The sequence below is a fragment of the Triturus cristatus genome, chromosome 11 (genome assembly GCF_964204655.1).
Source record: "Triturus cristatus chromosome 11, aTriCri1.1, whole genome shotgun sequence".
NCBI classification, from domain to species: Eukaryota; Metazoa; Chordata; class Amphibia; order Caudata; family Salamandridae; genus Triturus; species Triturus cristatus.
Window position 1 is genome coordinate 1141283957 of NC_140594.1, and position 19543 is coordinate 1141303499.

The window sequence follows — 19543 nt, forward strand, 5'->3', positions numbered from 1 at the left end:
TGTGAGTGGTGACTCTGCTTTTTGGAAAATAGCATCTAATAGGACAATGAATGTAGCAGATGGGGCGATCGAGATGCCTGCCTAAGTATTTCATTTTTTTTTTAATTTAACGTCTGATTAATCTGTTCATGATATTTCCGTTTTGTGACATGTTGCATTAAAACAAATCCTGCTTGGAGAACATATAAAAATTTGCACTGCATTGGCCGGGAATCGAACCCGGGTCAACTGCTTGGGAAGCAGCTATGCTCACCACTATACCACCAACGCCCTATGATGTGGTTGCTCTCGGTTCTAAAGATTACAATCCCGAGTTCAATGACTATCTTGCACCAGTTTCAATGGTGCATTTGGTTTAGATACCAACATGAAAAGCAGTAGAAAGTTTCTTGTAGAGGGTAAGGAACTGGGGATTGAAACCAAGGCCAAATCTGTGCAGAAGAGAAGAAATGGAAAGCAGTAGTACAAATAGTGGAAATGAACATATTTAGGCAGCATTGGAAGCAAAGCAGCGAAGAGAAAGAGAGTGCCTTCCATGAAATGCCCAGGAGAATGATAAGAGCAGAACGAAAAGGCAAGAATGACATTCAAAGCATGCCCAGAAAAACGTGTGATGGTCCCACCAGTCATTTATGCTTATAATTGGGTATCTTTACTTTCAAAGTATGGGGTTGATCCTTTGGCGATCACTCTCTTGTATTTCAGCAGAGACAGATAGTTGAGAAGTCTTTTCTCACATAGCTAGCACAAGCCTGCGCTTTTCCTTGCTGGTAGCGTGGAAATGACAGATTGGTTCTCAGAAGAAAAAACAAGAAATATTATAGCAGAGGATGGTTTCGATCCATCGACCTATGGGTTATGGGCCCAGCACGCTTCCGCTGCGCCACTCTGCTCCCTTGTAAAAGTGTTCTCTTTATGCAGAGGAGGAGCTTTCAGCGAAGTGGCGAGGGATTGGTGGGTCTCGCTCCTCATTTGCCTAAGCATGCTGCAATGTATGCTGGGTGCAGAAAATCTTCATCTTCTCGTCTCACAGTCAGTCATAACTGAAAGTGCAGACCCTCTTGGGAACCAGCAGTTTCAGGCCTTTACCAAGATAGCAGCTCTCTAACCCTCTCCTCTCTCTTTGATCCTAGCGCTAGCATGCTCAGGATTTGATTTTAACTGGGAGCCAGATATCTACCCGGTGAGGGCTTGCCCGGTGTGAGGCTTTTGAGCGTTTGGGAGCGTTCGGGACGTGAGGACATTGGACAGGAAATGTTGCCATCTTGAAATATCCAACCTTCCTGCTGTCGTGAGAGGCTCTTTCCATGGACATCTGCCTCTTGGAGTCCTCTCAACTTGCTCTCTGATATAACATTTTGTGAGCTGCAGTTACATCCGATGGCTACAAGGTGGCGCTGCATTCAGGTGAGAGAACAAGTGTGCACAAAATCGTTGGGGACTTTTGCCAGATTCATCGGTGGATCTTGCCTACTTTTATTCACATGCTAGATATTGCCTAGAAATGCTTTTTAATATAGAGATGCTAGAGTTAGAATGTCTGGTCGAGGTTCAGCCCTTTCATTGTCTACCGCCCCCAACATATTTATTACCAGCACATGTGAGTGGTGACTCTGCTTTTTGGAAAATAGCATCTAATAGGACAATTAATGTAGCAGATGGGGCGATCGAGATGCCTGCCTAAGTATTTCATTTTTTTTTTAATTTAACGTCTGATTAATCTGTTCATGATATTTCTGTTTTGTGACATGTTGCATTAAAACAAATCCTGCTTGGAGAACATATAAAAATTTGCACTGCTTTGGCCGGGAATCGAACCCGGGTCAACTTCTTGGGAAGCAGCTATGCTCACCACTATACCACCAACGCCCTATGATGTGGGTGCTCTCGGTTCTAAAGATTACAACCCCGAGTTCAATGACTATCTTGCACCAGTTTCAATGGTGCATTTGGTTTAGATACCAACATGAAAAGCAGTAGAAAGTTTCTTGTAGAGGGTAAGGAACTGGGGATTGAAACCAAGGCCAAATCTGTGCAGAAGAGAAGAAATGGAAAGCAGTAGTACAAATAGTGGAAATGAACATATTTAGGCAGCATTGGAAGCAAAGCAGCGAAGAGAAAGAGAGTGCCTTCCATGAAATGCCCAGGAGAATGATAAGAGCAGAACGAAAAGGCAAAAATGACATTCAAAGCATAACCAGAAAAACGTGTGACGGTCCCACCAGTCATTTACGCTTATAATTGGGTATCTTTACTTTCAAAGTATGGGGTTGATCCTTTGGCGATCACTCTCTTGTATTTCAGCAGAGACAGATAGTTGAGAAGTCTTTTCTCACATAGCTAGCACAAGCCTGCGCTTTTCCTTGCTGGTAGCGTGGAAATGACAGATTGGTCCTCAGAAGAAAAAACAAGAAATATTATAGCAGAGGATGGTTTCGATCCATCGACCTCTGGGTTATGGGCCCAGCACGCTTCCGCTGCGCCACTCTGCTCCCTTGTAAAAGTGTTCTCTTTATGCAGAGGAGGAGCTTTCAGCGAAGTGGCGAGGGATTGGTGGGTCTCGCTCCTCATTTGCCTAAGCATGCTGCAATGTATGCTGGGTGCAGAAAATCTTCATCTTCTCGTCTCACAGTCAGTCATAACTGAAAGTGCAGACCCTCTTGGGAACTAGCAGTTTCAGGCCTTTACCAAGATAGCAGCTCTCTAACCCTCTCCTCTCTCTTTGATCCTAGCGCTAGCATGCTCAGGATTTGATTTTAACTGGGAGCCAGAGATCTACCCGGTGAGGGCTTGCCTGGTGTGAGGCTTTTGAGCGTTTGGGAGCGTTCGGGACGTGAGGACATTGGACAGGAAATGTTGCCATCTTGAAATATCCAACCTTCCTGCTGTCGTGAGAGGCTCTTTCCATGGACATCTGCCTCTTAGAGTCCTCTCAACTTGCTCTCTGATATAACATTTTGTGAGCTGCAGTTACATCCGATGGCTACAAGGTGGCGCTGCATTCAGGTGAGAGAACAAGTGTGCACAAAATCGTTGGGGACTTTTGCCAGATTCATCGGTGGATCTTGCCTACTTTTATTCACATGCTAGATATTGCCTAGAAATGCTTTTTAATATAGAGATGCTAGAGTTAGAATGTCTGGTCGGGGTTCAGCCCTTTCATTGTCTACCGCCCGCAACATATTTATTACCAGCACATGTGAGTGGTGACTCTGCTTTTTGGAAAATAGCATCTAATAGGACAATGAATGTAGCAGATGGGGCGATCGAGATGCCTGCCTAAGTATTTCATTATTTTTTTAATTTAACGTCTGATTAATCTGTTCATGATATTTCCGTTTTGTGACATGTTGCATTAAAACAAATCCTGCTTGGAGAACATATAAAAATTTGCACTGCATTGGCCGGGAATCGAACCCGGGTCAACTGCTTGGGAAGCAGCTATGCTCACCACTATACCACCAACGCCCTATGATGTGGTTGCTCTCGGTTCTAAAGATTACAACCCCGAGTTCAATGACTATCTTGCACCAGTTTCAATGGTGCATTTGGTTTAGATACCAACATGAAAAGCAGTAGAAAGTTTCTTGTAGAGGGTAAGGAACTGGGGATTGAAACCAAGGCCAAATCTGTGCAGAAGAGAAGAAATGGAAAGCAGTAGTACAAATAGTGGAAATGAACATATTTAGGCAGCATTGGAAGCAAAGCAGCGAAGAGAAAGAGAGTGCCTTCCATGAAATGCCCAGGAGAATGATAAGAGCAGAACGAAAAGGCAAGAATGACATTCAAAGCATGCCCAGAAAAACGTGTGACGGTCCCACCAGTCATTTATGCTTATAATTGGGTATCTTTACTTTCAAAGTATGGGGTTGATCCTTTGGCGATCACTCTCTTGTATTTCAGCAGAGACAGATAGTTGAGAAGTCTTTTCTCACATAGCTAGCACAAGCCTGCGCTTTTCCTTGCTGGTAGCGTGGAAATGACAGATTGGTTCTCAGAAGAAAAAACAAGAAATATTATAGCAGAGGATGGTTTCGATCCATCGACCTCTGGGTTATGGGCCCAGCACGCTTCCGCTGCGCCACTCTGCTCCCTTGTAAAAGTTTTCTCTTTATGCAGAGGAGGAGCTTTCAGGGAAGTGGCGAGGGATTGGTGGGTCTCGCTCCTCATTTGCCTAAGCATGCTGCAATGTATGCTGGGTGCAGAAAATCTTCATCTTCTCGTCTCACAGTCAGTCATAACTGAAAGTGCAGACCCTCTTGGGAACTAGCAGTTTCAGGCCTTTACCAAGATAGCAGCTCTCTAACCCTCTCCTCTCTCTTTGATCCTAGCACTAGCATGCTCAGGATTTGATTTTAACTGGGAGCCAGAGATCTACCCGGTGAGGGCTTGCCCGGTGTGAGGCTTTTGAGCGTTTGGGAGCGTTCGGGACGTGAGGACATTGGACAGGAAATGTTGCCATCTTGAAATATCCAACCTTCCTGCTGTCGTGAGAGGCTCTTTCCATGGACATCTGCCTCTTGGAGTCCTCTCAACTTGCTCTCTGATATAACATTTTGTGAGCTGCAGTTACATCCGATGGCTACAAGGTGGCGCTGCATTCAGGTGAGAGAACAAGTGTGCACAAAATCGTTGGGGACTTTTGCCAGATTCATCGGTGGATCTTGCCTACTTTTATTCACATGCTAGATATTGCCTAGAAATGCTTTTTAATATAGAGATGCTAGAGTTAGAATGTCTGGTCGGGGTTCAGCCCTTTCATTGTCTACCGCCCGCAACATATTTATTACCAGCACATGTGAGTGGTGACTCTGCTTTTTGGAAAATAGCATCTAATAGGACAATGAATGTAGCAGATGGGGCGATCGAGATGCCTGCCTAAGTATTTCATTATTTTTTTAATTTAACGTCTGATTAATCTGTTCATGATATTTCCGTTTTGTGACATGTTGCATTAAAACAAATCCTGCTTGGAGAACATATAAAAATTTGCACTGCATTGGCCGGGAATCGAACCCGGGTCAACTGCTTGGGAAGCAGCTATGCTCACCACTATACCACCAACGCCCTATGATGTGTTTGCTCTCGGTTCTAAAGATTACAACCCCGAGTTCAATGACTATCTTGCACCAGTTTCAATGGTGCATTTGGTTTAGATACCAACATGAAAAGCAGTAGAAAGTTTCTTGTAGAGGGTAAGGAACTGGGGATTGAAACCAAGGCCAAATCTGTGCAGAAGAGAAGAAATGGAAAGCAGTAGTACAAATAGTGGAAATGAACATATTTAGGCAGCATTGGAAGCAAAGCAGCGAAGAGAAAGAGAGTGCCTTCCATGAAATGCCCAGGAGAATGATAAGAGCAGAACGAAAAGGCAAGAATGACATTCAAAGCATGCCCAGAAAAACGTGTGACGGTCCCACCAGTCATTTATGCTTATAATTGGGTATCTTTACTTTCAAAGTATGGGGTTGATCCTTTGGCGATCACTCTCTTGTATTTCAGCAGAGACAGATAGTTGAGAAGTCTTTTCTCACATAGCTAGCACAAGCCTGCGCTTTTCCTTGCTGGTAGCGTGGAAATGACAGATTGGTTCTCAGAAGAAAAAACAAGAAATATTATAGCAGAGGATGGTTTCGATCCATCGACCTCTGGGTTATGGGCCCAGCACGCTTCCGCTGCGCCACTCTGCTCCCTTGTAAAAGTTTTCTCTTTATGCAGAGGAGGAGCTTTCAGGGAAGTGGCGAGGGATTGGTGGGTCTCGCTCCTCATTTGCCTAAGCATGCTGCAATGTATGCTGGGTGCAGAAAATCTTCATCTTCTCGTCTCACAGTCAGTCATAACTGAAAGTGCAGACCCTCTTGGGAACTAGCAGTTTCAGGCCTTTACCAAGATAGCAGCTCTCTAACCCTCTCCTCTCTCTTTGATCCTAGCACTAGCATGCTCAGGATTTGATTTTAACTGGGAGCCAGAGATCTACCCGGTGAGGGCTTGCCCGGTGTGAGGCTTTTGAGCGTTTGGGAGCGTTCGGGACGTGAGGACATTGGACAGGAAATGTTGCCATCTTGAAATATCCAACCTTCCTGCTGTCGTGAGAGGCTCTTTCCATGGACATCTGCCTCTTGGAGTCCTCTCAACTTGCTCTCTGATATAACATTTTGTGAGCTGCAGTTACATCCGATGGCTACAAGGTGGCGCTGCATTCAGGTGAGAGAACAAGTGTGCACAAAATCGTTGGGGACTTTTGCCAGATTCATCGGTGGATCTTGCCTACTTTTATTCACGTGCTAGATATTGCCTAGAAATGCTTTTTAATATAGAGATGCTAGAGTTAGAATGTCTGGTCGGGGTTCAGCCCTTTCATTGTCTACCGCCCGCAACATATTTATTACCAGCACATGTGAGTGGTAACTCTGCTTTTTGGAAAATAGCATCTAATAGGACAATGAATGTAGCAGATGGGGCGATCGGGATGCCTGCCTAAGTATTTCATTTTTTTTTTAATTTAACGTCTGATTAATCTGTTCATGATATTTCCGTTTTGTGACATGTTGCATTAAAACAAATCCTGCTTGGAGAACATATAAAAATTTGCACTGCATTGGCCGGGAATCGAACCCGGGTCAACTGCTTGGGAAGCAGCTATGCTCACCACTATACCACCAACGCCCTATGATGTGGGTGCTCTCGGTTCTAAAGATTACAACCCCGAGTTCAATGACTATCTTGCACCAGTTTCAATGGTGCATTTGGTTTAGATACCAACATGAAAAGCAGTAGAAAGTTTCTTGTAGAGGGTAAGGAACTGGGGATTGAAACCAAGGCCAAATCTGTGCAGAAGAGAAGAAATGGAAAGCAGTAGTACAAATAGTGGAAATGAACATATTTAGGCAGCATTGGAAGCAAAGCAGCGAAGAGAAAGAGAGTGCCTTCCATGAAATGCCCAGGAGAATGATAAGAGCAGAACGAAAAGGCAAGAATGACATTCAAAGCATGCCCAGAAAAACGTGTGACGGTCCCACCAGTCATTTATGCTTATAATTGGGTATCTTTACTTTCAAAGTATGGGGTTGATCCTTTGGCGATCACTCTCTTGTATTTCAGCAGAGACAGATAGTTGAGAAGTCTTTTCTCACATAGCTAGCACAAGCCTGCGCTTTTCCTTGCTGGTAGCGTGGAAATGACAGATTGGTTCTCAGAAGAAAAAACAAGAAATATTATAGCAGAGGATGGTTTCGATCCATCGACCTCTGGGTTATGGGCCCAGCACGCTTCCGCTGCGCCACTCTGCTCCCTTGTAAAAGTTTTCTCTTTATGCAGAGGAGGAGCTTTCAGGGAAGTGGCGAGGGATTGGTGGGTCTCGCTCCTCATTTGCCTAAGCATGCTGCAATGTATGCTGGGTGCAGAAAATCTTCATCTTCTCGTCTCACAGTCAGTCATAACTGAAAGTGCAGACCCTCTTGGGAACTAGCAGTTTCAGGCCTTTACCAAGATAGCAGCTCTCTAACCCTCTCCTCTCTCTTTGATCCTAGCACTAGCATGCTCAGGATTTGATTTTAACTGGGAGCCAGAGATCTACCCAGTGAGGGCTTGCCCGGTGTGAGGCTTTTGAGCGTTTGGGAGCGTTCGGGACGTGAGGACATTGGACAGGAAATGTTGCCATCTTGAAATATCCAACCTTCCTGCTGTCGTGAGAGGCTCTTTCCATGGACATCTGCCTCTTGGAGTCCTCTCAACTTGCTCTCTGATATAACATTTTGTGAGCTGCAGTTACATCCGATGGCTACAAGGTGGCGCTGCATTCAGGTGAGAGAACAAGTGTGCACAAAATCGTTGGGGACTTTTGCCAGATTCATCGGTGGATCTTGCCTACTTTTATTCACGTGCTAGATATTGCCTAGAAATGCTTTTTAATATAGAGATGCTAGAGTTAGAATGTCTGGTCGGGGTTCAGCCCTTTCATTGTCTACCGCCCGCAACATATTTATTACCAGCACATGTGAGTGGTAACTCTGCTTTTTGGAAAATAGCATCTAATAGGACAATGAATGTAGCAGATGGGGCGATCGGGATGCCTGCCTAAGTATTTCATTTTTTTTTTAATTTAACGTCTGATTAATCTGTTCATGATATTTCCGTTTTGTGACATGTTGCATTAAAACAAATCCTGCTTGGAGAACATATAAAAATTTGCACTGCATTGGCCGGGAATCGAACCCGGGTCAACTGCTTGGGAAGCAGCTATGCTCACCACTATACCACCAACGCCCTATGATGTGGGTGCTCTCGGTTCTAAAGATTACAACCCCGAGTTCAATGACTATCTTGCACCAGTTTCAATGGTGCATTTGGTTTAGATACCAACATGAAAAGCAGTAGAAAGTTTCTTGTAGAGGGTAAGGAACTGGGGATTGAAACCAAGGCCAAATCTGTGCAGAAGAGAAGAAATGGAAAGCAGTAGTACAAATAGTGGAAATGAACATATTTAGGCAGCATTGGAAGCAAAGCAGCGAAGAGAAAGAGAGTGCCTTCCATGAAATGCCCAGGAGAATGATAAGAGCAGAACGAAAAGGCAAGAATGACATTCAAAGCATGCCCAGAAAAACGTGTGACGGTCCCACCAGTCATTTATGCTTATAATTGGGTATCTTTACTTTCAAAGTATGGGGTTGATCCTTTGGCGATCACTCTCTTGTATTTCAGCAGAGACAGATAGTTGAGAAGTCTTTTCTCACATAGCTAGCACAAGCCTGCGCTTTTCCTTGCTGGTAGCGTGGAAATGACAGATTGGTCCTCAGAAGAAAAAACAAGAAATATTATAGCAGAGGATGGTTTCGATCCATCGACCTCTGGGTTATGGGCCCAGCACGCTTCCGCTGCGCCACTCTGCTTCCTTGTAAAAGTCTTCTCTTTATGCAGAGGAGGAGCTTTCAGCGAAGTGGCGAGGGATTGGTGGGTCTCGCTCCTCATTTGCCTAAGCATGCTGCAATGTATGCTGGGTGCAGAAAATCTTCATCTTCTCGTCTCACAGTCAGTCATAACTGAAAGTGCAGACCCTCTTGGGAACTAGCAGTTTCAGGCCTTTACCAAGATAGCAGCTCTCTAACCCTCTCCTCTCTCTTTGATCGTAGCGCTAGCATGCTCAGGATTTGATTTTAACTGGGAGCCAGAGATCTACCCGGTGAGGGCTTGCCCGGTGTGAGGCTTTTGAGCGTTTGGGAGCGTTCGGGACGTGAGGACGTTGGACAGGAAATGTTGCCATCTTGAAATATCCAACCTTCCTGCTGTCGTGAGAGGCTCTTTCCATGGACATCTGCCTCTTGGAGTCCTCTCAACTTGCTCTCTGATATAACATTTTGTGAGCTGCAGTTACATCCGATGGCTACAAGGTGGCGCTGCATTCAGGTGAGAGAACAAGTGTGCACAAAATCGTTGGGGACTTTTGCCAGATTCATCGGTGGATCTTGCCTACTTTTATTCACATGCTAGATATTGCCTAGAAATGCTTTTTAATATAGAGATGCTAGAGTTAGAATGTCTGGTCGGGGTTCAGCCCTTTCATTGTCTACCGCCCGCAACATATTTATTACCAGCACATGTGAGTGGTGACTCTGCTTTTTGGAAAATAGCATCTAATAGGACAATGAATGTAGCAGATGGGGCGATCGAGATGCCTGCCTAAGTATTTCATTTTTTTTTTAATTTAACGTCTGATTAATCTGTTCATGATATTTCCGTTTTGTGACATGTTGCATTAAAACAAATCCTGCTTGGAGAACATATAAAAATTTGCACTGCATTGGCCGGGAATCGAACCCGGGTCAACTGCTTGGGAAGCAGCTATGCTCACCACTATACCACCAACGCCCTATGATGTGGTTGCTCTCGGTTCTAAAGATTACAATCCCGAGTTCAATGACTATCTTGCACCAGTTTCAATGGTGCATTTGGTTTAGATACCAACATGAAAAGCAGTAGAAAGTTTCTTGTAGAGGGTAAGGAACTGGGGATTGAAACCAAGGCCAAATCTGTGCAGAAGAGAAGAAATGGAAAGCAGTAGTACAAATAGTGGAAATGAACATATTTAGGCAGCATTGGAAGCAAAGCAGCGAAGAGAAAGAGAGTGCCTTCCATGAAATGCCCAGGAGAATGATAAGAGCAGAACGAAAAGGCAAGAATGACATTCAAAGCATGCCCAGAAAAACGTGTGATGGTCCCACCAGTCATTTATGCTTATAATTGGGTATCTTTACTTTCAAAGTATGGGGTTGATCCTTTGGCGATCACTCTCTTGTATTTCAGCAGAGACAGATAGTTGAGAAGTCTTTTCTCACATAGCTAGCACAAGCCTGCGCTTTTCCTTGCTGGTAGCGTGGAAATGACAGATTGGTTCTCAGAAGAAAAAACAAGAAATATTATAGCAGAGGATGGTTTCGATCCATCGACCTATGGGTTATGGGCCCAGCACGCTTCCGCTGCGCCACTCTGCTCCCTTGTAAAAGTGTTCTCTTTATGCAGAGGAGGAGCTTTCAGCGAAGTGGCGAGGGATTGGTGGGTCTCGCTCCTCATTTGCCTAAGCATGCTGCAATGTATGCTGGGTGCAGAAAATCTTCATCTTCTCGTCTCACAGTCAGTCATAACTGAAAGTGCAGACCCTCTTGGGAACCAGCAGTTTCAGGCCTTTACCAAGATAGCAGCTCTCTAACCCTCTCCTCTCTCTTTGATCCTAGCGCTAGCATGCTCAGGATTTGATTTTAACTGGGAGCCAGATATCTACCCGGTGAGGGCTTGCCCGGTGTGAGGCTTTTGAGCGTTTGGGAGCGTTCGGGACGTGAGGACATTGGACAGGAAATGTTGCCATCTTGAAATATCCAACCTTCCTGCTGTCGTGAGAGGCTCTTTCCATGGACATCTGCCTCTTGGAGTCCTCTCAACTTGCTCTCTGATATAACATTTTGTGAGCTGCAGTTACATCCGATGGCTACAAGGTGGCGCTGCATTCAGGTGAGAGAACAAGTGTGCACAAAATCGTTGGGGACTTTTGCCAGATTCATCGGTGGATCTTGCCTACTTTTATTCACATGCTAGATATTGCCTAGAAATGCTTTTTAATATAGAGATGCTAGAGTTAGAATGTCTGGTCGAGGTTCAGCCCTTTCATTGTCTACCGCCCCCAACATATTTATTACCAGCACATGTGAGTGGTGACTCTGCTTTTTGGAAAATAGCATCTAATAGGACAATTAATGTAGCAGATGGGGCGATCGAGATGCCTGCCTAAGTATTTCATTTTTTTTTTAATTTAACGTCTGATTAATCTGTTCATGATATTTCTGTTTTGTGACATGTTGCATTAAAACAAATCCTGCTTGGAGAACATATAAAAATTTGCACTGCATTGGCCGGGAATCGAACCCGGGTCAACTTCTTGGGAAGCAGCTATGCTCACCACTATACCACCAACGCCCTATGATGTGGGTGCTCTCGGTTCTAAAGATTACAACCCCGAGTTCAATGACTATCTTGCACCAGTTTCAATGGTGCATTTGGTTTAGATACCAACATGAAAAGCAGTAGAAAGTTTCTTGTAGAGGGTAAGGAACTGGGGATTGAAACCAAGGCCAAATCTGTGCAGAAGAGAAGAAATGGAAAGCAGTAGTACAAATAGTGGAAATGAACATATTTAGGCAGCATTGGAAGCAAAGCAGCGAAGAGAAAGAGAGTGCCTTCCATGAAATGCCCAGGAGAATGATAAGAGCAGAACGAAAAGGCAAAAATGACATTCAAAGCATAACCAGAAAAACGTGTGACGGTCCCACCAGTCATTTACGCTTATAATTGGGTATCTTTACTTTCAAAGTATGGGGTTGATCCTTTGGCGATCACTCTCTTGTATTTCAGCAGAGACAGATAGTTGAGAAGTCTTTTCTCACATAGCTAGCACAAGCCTGCGCTTTTCCTTGCTGGTAGCGTGGAAATGACAGATTGGTCCTCAGAAGAAAAAACAAGAAATATTATAGCAGAGGATGGTTTCGATCCATCGACCTCTGGGTTATGGGCCCAGCACGCTTCCGCTGCGCCACTCTGCTCCCTTGTAAAAGTGTTCTCTTTATGCAGAGGAGGAGCTTTCAGCGAAGTGGCGAGGGATTGGTGGGTCTCGCTCCTCATTTGCCTAAGCATGCTGCAATGTATGCTGGGTGCAGAAAATCTTCATCTTCTCGTCTCACAGTCAGTCATAACTGAAAGTGCAGACCCTCTTGGGAACTAGCAGTTTCAGGCCTTTACCAAGATAGCAGCTCTCTAACCCTCTCCTCTCTCTTTGATCCTAGCGCTAGCATGCTCAGGATTTGATTTTAACTGGGAGCCAGAGATCTACCCGGTGAGGGCTTGCCTGGTGTGAGGCTTTTGAGCGTTTGGGAGCGTTCGGGACGTGAGGACATTGGACAGGAAATGTTGCCATCTTGAAATATCCAACCTTCCTGCTGTCGTGAGAGGCTCTTTCCATGGACATCTGCCTCTTGGAGTCCTCTCAACTTGCTCTCTGATATAACATTTTGTGAGCTGCAGTTACATCCGATGGCTACAAGGTGGCGCTGCATTCAGGTGAGAGAACAAGTGTGCACAAAATCGTTGGGGACTTTTGCCAGATTCATCGGTGGATCTTGCCTACTTTTATTCACATGCTAGATATTGCCTAGAAATGCTTTTTAATATAGAGATGCTAGAGTTAGAATGTCTGGTCGGGGTTCAGCCCTTTCATTGTCTACCGCCCGCAACATATTTATTACCAGCACATGTGAGTGGTGACTCTGCTTTTTGGAAAATAGCATCTAATAGGACAATGAATGTAGCAGATGGGGCGATCGAGATGCCTGCCTAAGTATTTCATTATTTTTTTAATTTAACGTCTGATTAATCTGTTCATGATATTTCCGTTTTGTGACATGTTGCATTAAAACAAATCCTGCTTGGAGAACATATAAAAATTTGCACTGCATTGGCCGGGAATCGAACCCGGGTCAACTGCTTGGGAAGCAGCTATGCTCACCACTATACCACCAACGCCCTATGATGTGGTTGCTCTCGGTTCTAAAGATTACAACCCCGAGTTCAATGACTATCTTGCACCAGTTTCAATGGTGCATTTGGTTTAGATACCAACATGAAAAGCAGTAGAAAGTTTCTTGTAGAGGGTAAGGAACTGGGGATTGAAACCAAGGCCAAATCTGTGCAGAAGAGAAGAAATGGAAAGCAGTAGTACAAATAGTGGAAATGAACATATTTAGGCAGCATTGGAAGCAAAGCAGCGAAGAGAAAGAGAGTGCCTTCCATGAAATGCCCAGGAGAATGATAAGAGCAGAACGAAAAGGCAAGAATGACATTCAAAGCATGCCCAGAAAAACGTGTGACGGTCCCACCAGTCATTTATGCTTATAATTGGGTATCTTTACTTTCAAAGTATGGGGTTGATCCTTTGGCGATCACTCTCTTGTATTTCAGCAGAGACAGATAGTTGAGAAGTCTTTTCTCACATAGCTAGCACAAGCCTGCGCTTTTCCTTGCTGGTAGCGTGGAAATGACAGATTGGTTCTCAGAAGAAAAAACAAGAAATATTATAGCAGAGGATGGTTTCGATCCATCGACCTCTGGGTTATGGGCCCAGCACGCTTCCGCTGTGCCACTCTGCTCCCTTATAAAAGTGTTCTCTTTATGCAGAGAAGGAGCTTTCAGCGAAGTGGCGAGGGATTGGTGGGTCTCGCTCCTCATTTGCCTAAGCATGCTGCAATGTATGCTGGGTGCAGAAAATCTTCATCTTCTCGTCTCACAGTCAGTCATAACTGAAAGTGCAGACCCTCTTGGGAACTAGCAGTTTCAGGCCTTTACCAAGATAGCAGCTCTCTAACCCTCTCCTCTCTCTTTGATCCTAGCGCTAGCATGCTCAGGATTTGATTTTAACTGGGAGCCAGAGATCTACCCGGTGAGGGTGAGGCTTTTGAGCGTTTGGGAGCGTTTGGGACGTGAGGACGTTGGACAGGAAATGTTGCCATCTTGAAATATCCAACCTTCCTGCTGTCATGAGAGGCTCTTTCCATGGACATCTGCCTCTTGGAGTCCTCTCAACTTGCTCTCTGATATAACATTTTGTGAGCTGCAGTTACATCCGATGGCTACAAGGTGGCGCTGCATTCAGGTGAGAGAACAAGTGTGCACAAAATCGTTGGGGACTTTTGCCAGTTTCATCGGTGGATCTTGCCTACTTTTATTCACATGCTAGATATTGCCTAGAAATGCTTTTTAATATAGAGATGCTACAGTTAGAATGTCTAGTAGGGGTTCAGCCCTTTCATTGTCTACCGCCCGCAACATATTTATTACCAGCACATGTGAGTGGTGACTCTGCTTTTTGGAAAATAGCATCTAATAGGACAATGAATGTAGCAGATGGGGCGATCGAGATGCCTGCCTAAGTATTTCATTTTTTTTTTAATTTAACGTCTGATTAATCTGTTCATGATATTTCCGTTTTGTGACATGTTGCATTAAAACAAATCCTGCTTGGAGAACATATAAAAATTTGCACTGCATTGGCCGGGAATCGAACCCGGGTCAACTGCTTGGGAAGCAGCCATGCTCACCACTATACCACCAATGCCCTATGATGTGGTTGCTCTCGGTTCTAAAGATTACAACCCCGAGTTCAATGACTATCTTGCACCAGTTTCAATGGTGCATTTGGTTTAGATACCAACATGAAAAGCAGTAGAAAGTTTCTTGTAGAGGGTAAGGAACTGGGGATTGAAACCAAGGCCAAATCTGTGCAGAAGAGAAGAAATGGAAAGCAGTAGTACAAATAGTGGAAATGAACATATTTAGGCAGCATTGGAAGCAAAGCAGCGAAGAGAAAGAGAGTGCCTTCCATGAAATGCCCAGGAGAATGATAAGAGCAGAACGAAAAGGCAAGAATGACATTCAAAGCATGCCCAGAAAAACGTGTGACGGTCCCACCAGTCATTTATGCTTATAATTGGGTATCTTTACTTTCAAAGTATGGGGTTGATCCTTTGGCGATCACTCTCTTGTATTTCAGCAGAGACAGATAGTTGAGAAGTCTTTTCTCACATAGCTAGCACAAGCCTGCGCTTTTCCTTGCTGGTAGCGTGGAAATGACAGATTGGTTCTCAGAAGAAAAAACAAGAAATATTATAGCAGAGGATGGTTTCGATCCATCGACCTCTGGGTTATGGGCCCAGCACGCTTCCGCTGCGCCACTCTGCTCCCTTGTAAAAGTTTTCTCTTTATGCAGAGGAGGAGCTTTCAGGGAAGTGGCGAGGGATTGGTGGGTCTCGCTCCTCATTTGCCTAAGCATGCTGCAATGTATGCTGGGTGCAGAAAATCTTCATCTTCTCGTCTCACAGTCAGTCATAACTGAAAGTGCAGACCCTCTTGGGAACTAGCAGTTTCAGGCCTTTACCAAGATAGCAGCTCTCTAACCCTCTCCTCTCTCTTTGATCCTAGCACTAGCATGCTCAGGATTTGATTTTAACTGGGAGCCAGAGATCTACCCGGTGAGGGCTTGCCCGGTGTGAGGCTTTTGAGCGTTTGGGAGCGTTTGGGAGCGTTTGGGAGCGTTTGGGAGCGTTTGGGAGCGTTTGGGAGCGTTCGGGACGTGAGGACATTGGACAGGAAATGTTGCCATCTTGAAATATCCAACCTTCCTGCTGTCGTGAGAGGCTCTTTCCATGGACATCTGCCTCTTGGAGTCCTCTCAACTTGCTCTCTGATATAACATTTTGTGAGCTGCAGTTACATCCGATGGCTACAAGGTGGCGCTGCATTCAGGTGAGAGAACAAGTGTGCACAAAATCGTTGGGGACTTTTGCCAGATTCATCGGTGGATCTTGCCTACTTTTATTCACGTGCTAGATATTGCCTAGAAATGCTTTTTAATATAGAGATGCTAGAGTTAGAATGTCTGGTCGGGGTTCAGCCCTTTCATTGTCTACCGCCCGCAACATATTTATTACCAGCACATGTGAGTGGTAACTCTGCTTTTTGGAAAATAGCATCTAATAGGACAATGAATGTAGCAGATGGGGCGATCGGGATGCCTGCCTAAGTATTTCATTTTTTTTTTAATTTAACGTCTGATTAATCTGTTCATGATATTTCCGTTTTGTGACATGTTGCATTAAAACAAATCCTGCTTGGAGAACATATAAAAATTTGCACTGCATTGGCCGGGAATCGAACCCGGGTCAACTGCTTGGGAAGCAGCTATGCTCACCACTATACCACCAACGCCCTATGATGTGGGTGCTCTCGGTTCTAAAGATTACAACCCCGAGTTCAATGACTATCTTGCACCAGTTTCAATGGTGCATTTGGTTTAGATACCAACATGAAAAGCAGTAGAAAGTTTCTTGTAGAGGGTAAGGAACTGGGGATTGAAACCAAGGCCAAATCTGTGCAGAAGAGAAGAAATGGAAAGCAGTAGTACAAATAGTGGAAATGAACATATTTAGGCAGCATTGGAAGCAAAGCAGCGAAGAGAAAGAGAGTGCCTTCCATGAAATGCCCAGGAGAATGATAAGAGCAGAACGAAAAGGCAAGAATGACATTCAAAGCATGCCCAGAAAAACGTGTGACGGTCCCACCAGTCATTTATGCTTATAATTGGGTATCTTTACTTTCAAAGTATGGGGTTGATCCTTTGGCGATCACTCTCTTGTATTTCAGCAGAGACAGATAGTTGAGAAGTCTTTTCTCACATAGCTAGCACAAGCCTGCGCTTTTCCTTGCTGGTAGCGTGGAAATGACAGATTGGTCCTCAGAAGAAAAAACAAGAAATATTATAGCAGAGGATGGTTTCGATCCATCGACCTCTGGGTTATGGGCCCAGCACGCTTCCGCTGCGCCACTCTGCTTCCTTGTAAAAGTCTTCTCTTTATGCAGAGGAGGAGCTTTCAGCGAAGTGGCGAGGGATTGGTGGGTCTCGCTCCTCATTTGCCTAAGCATGCTGCAATGTATGCTGGGTGCAGAAAATCTTCATCTTCTCGTCTCACAGTCAGTCATAACTGAAAGTGCAGACCCTCTTGGGAACTAGCAGTTTCAGGCCTTTACCAAGATAGCAGCTCTCTAACCCTCTCCTCTCTCTTTGATCGTAGCGCTAGCATGCTCAGGATTTGATTTTAACTGGGAGCCAGAGATCTACAAGGTGAGGGCTTGCCCGGTGTGAGGCTTTTGAGCGTTTGGGAGCGTTCGGGACGTGAGGACGTTGGACAGGAAATGTTGCCATCTTGAAATATCCAACCTTCCTGCTGTCGTGAGAGGCTCTTTCCATGGACATCTGCCTCTTGGAGTCCTCTCAACTTGCTCTCTGATATAACATTTTGTGAGCTGCAGTTACATCCGATGGCTACAAGGTGGCGCTGCATTCAGGTGAGAGAACAAGTGTGCACAAAATCGTTGGGGACTTTTGCCAGATTCATCGGTGGATCTTGCCTACTTTTATTCACATGCTAGATATTGCCTAGAAATGCTTTTTAATATAGAGATGCTAGAGTTAGAATGTCTGGTCGGGGTTCAGCCCTTTCATTGTCTACCGCCCGCAACATATTTATTACCAGCACATGTGAGTGGTGACTCTGCTTTTTGGAAAATAGCATCTAATAGGACAATGAATGTAGCAGATGGGGCGATCGAGATGCCTGCCTAAGTATTTCATTTTTTTTTTAATTTAACGTCTGATTAATCTGTTCATGATATTTCCGTTTTGTGACATGTTGCATTAAAACAAATCCTGCTTGGAGAACATATAAAAATTTGCACTGCATTGGCCGGGAATCGAACCCGGGTCAACTGCTTGGGAAGCAGCTATGCTCACCACTATACCACCAACGCCCTATGATGTGGTTGCTCTCGGTTCTAAAGATTACAATCCCGAGTTCAATGACTATCTTGCACCAGTTTCAATGGTGCATTTGGTTTAGATACCAACATGAAAAGCAGTAGAAAGTTTCTTGTAGAGGGTAAGGAACTGGGGATTGAAACCAAGGCCAAATCTGTGCAGAAGAGAAGAAATGGAAAGCAGTAGTACAAATAGTGGAAATGAACATATTTAGGCAGCATTGGAAGCAAAGCAGCGAAGAGAAAGAGAGTGCCTTCCATGAAATGCCCAGGAGAATGATAAGAGCAGAACGAAAAGGCAAGAATGACATTCAAAGCATGCCCAGAAAAACGTGTGATGGTCCCACCAGTCATTTATGCTTATAATTGGGTATCTTTACTTTCAAAGTATGGGGTTGATCCTTTGGCGATCACTCTCTTGTATTTCAGCAGAGACAGATAGTTGAGAAGTCTTTTCTCACATAGCTAGCACAAGCCTGCGCTTTTCCTTGCTGGTAGCGTGGAAATGACAGATTGGTTCTCAGAAGAAAAAACAAGAAATATTATAGCAGAGGATGGTTTCGATCCATCGACCTATGGGTTATGGGCCCAGCACGCTTCCGCTGCGCCACTCTGCTCCCTTGTAAAAGTGTTCTCTTTATGCAGAGGAGGAGCTTTCAGCGAAGTGGCGAGGGATTGGTGGGTCTCGCTCCTCATTTGCCTAAGCATGCTGCAATGTATGCTGGGTGCAGAAAATCTTCATCTTCTCGTCTCACAGTCAGTCATAACTGAAAGTGCAGACCCTCTTGGGAACCAGCAGTTTCAGGCCTTTACCAAGATAGCAGCTCTCTAACCCTCTCCTCTCTCTTTGATCCTAGCGCTAGCATGCTCAGGATTTGATTTTAACTGGGAGCCAGATATCTACCCGGTGAGGGCTTGCCCGGTGTGAGGCTTTTGAGCGTTTGGGAGCGTTCGGGACGTGAGGACATTGGACAGGAAATGTTGCCATCTTGAAATATCCAACCTTCCTGCTGTCGTGAGAGGCTCTTTCCATGGACATCTGCCTCTTGGAGTCCTCTCAACTTGCTCTCTGATATAACATTTTGTGAGCTGCAGTTACATCCGATGGCTACAAGGTGGCGCTGCATTCAGGTGAGAGAACAAGTGTGCACAAAATCGTTGGGGACTTTTGCCAGATTCATCGGTGGATCTTGCCTACTTTTATTCACATGCTAGATATTGCCTAGAAATGCTTTTTAATATAGAGATGCTAGAGTTAGAATGTCTGGTCGAGGTTCAGCCCTTTCATTGTCTACCGCCCCCAACATATTTATTACCAGCACATGTGAGTGGTGACTCTGCTTTTTGGAAAATAGCATCTAATAGGACAATTAATGTAGCAGATGGGGCGATCGAGATGCCTGCCTAAGTATTTCATTTTTTTTTTAATTTAACGTCTGATTAATCTGTTCATGATATTTCTGTTTTGTGACATGTTGCATTAAAACAAATCCTGCTTGGAGAACATATAAAAATTTGCACTGCATTGGCCGGGAATCGAACCCGGGTCAACTTCTTGGGAAGCAGCTATGCTCACCACTATACCACCAACGCCCTATGATGTGGGTGCTCTCGGTTCTAAAGATTACAACCCCGAGTT

At 44.7% G+C, this 19543-nt stretch overlaps 10 non-coding genes across 10 annotated transcripts; all 10 read right to left on the reverse strand.

Annotated features, from left to right (window-relative positions):
- Positions 1–198: 198 nt before the first annotated feature.
- Positions 199–270, reverse strand: TRNAG-CCC (transfer RNA glycine (anticodon CCC)). The gene has a single exon. It is a non-coding gene; the product is annotated as a tRNA-Gly (tRNA).
- Positions 271–3396: 3126 nt separating this feature from the next.
- On the reverse strand, positions 3397–3468 carry TRNAG-CCC (transfer RNA glycine (anticodon CCC)). Its single transcript has one exon. It is a non-coding gene; the product is annotated as a tRNA-Gly (tRNA).
- Positions 3469–4995: 1527 nt separating this feature from the next.
- On the reverse strand, positions 4996–5067 carry TRNAG-CCC (transfer RNA glycine (anticodon CCC)). Its single transcript has one exon. It is a non-coding gene; the product is annotated as a tRNA-Gly (tRNA).
- A 1527-nt stretch (positions 5068–6594) lies between these two features.
- Positions 6595–6666, reverse strand: TRNAG-CCC (transfer RNA glycine (anticodon CCC)). The gene has a single exon. It is a non-coding gene; the product is annotated as a tRNA-Gly (tRNA).
- A 1527-nt stretch (positions 6667–8193) lies between these two features.
- Positions 8194–8265, reverse strand: TRNAG-CCC (transfer RNA glycine (anticodon CCC)). Its single transcript has one exon. It is a non-coding gene; the product is annotated as a tRNA-Gly (tRNA).
- Positions 8266–9792: 1527 nt separating this feature from the next.
- Positions 9793–9864, reverse strand: TRNAG-CCC (transfer RNA glycine (anticodon CCC)). The gene has a single exon. It is a non-coding gene; the product is annotated as a tRNA-Gly (tRNA).
- Positions 9865–12990: 3126 nt separating this feature from the next.
- Positions 12991–13062, reverse strand: TRNAG-CCC (transfer RNA glycine (anticodon CCC)). The gene has a single exon. It is a non-coding gene; the product is annotated as a tRNA-Gly (tRNA).
- Positions 13063–14578: 1516 nt separating this feature from the next.
- Positions 14579–14650, reverse strand: TRNAG-CCC (transfer RNA glycine (anticodon CCC)). The gene has a single exon. It is a non-coding gene; the product is annotated as a tRNA-Gly (tRNA).
- A 1577-nt stretch (positions 14651–16227) lies between these two features.
- On the reverse strand, positions 16228–16299 carry TRNAG-CCC (transfer RNA glycine (anticodon CCC)). Its single transcript has one exon. It is a non-coding gene; the product is annotated as a tRNA-Gly (tRNA).
- Positions 16300–17826: 1527 nt separating this feature from the next.
- TRNAG-CCC (transfer RNA glycine (anticodon CCC)) lies at positions 17827–17898 on the reverse strand. The gene has a single exon. It is a non-coding gene; the product is annotated as a tRNA-Gly (tRNA).
- Positions 17899–19543: the final 1645 nt, after the last annotated feature.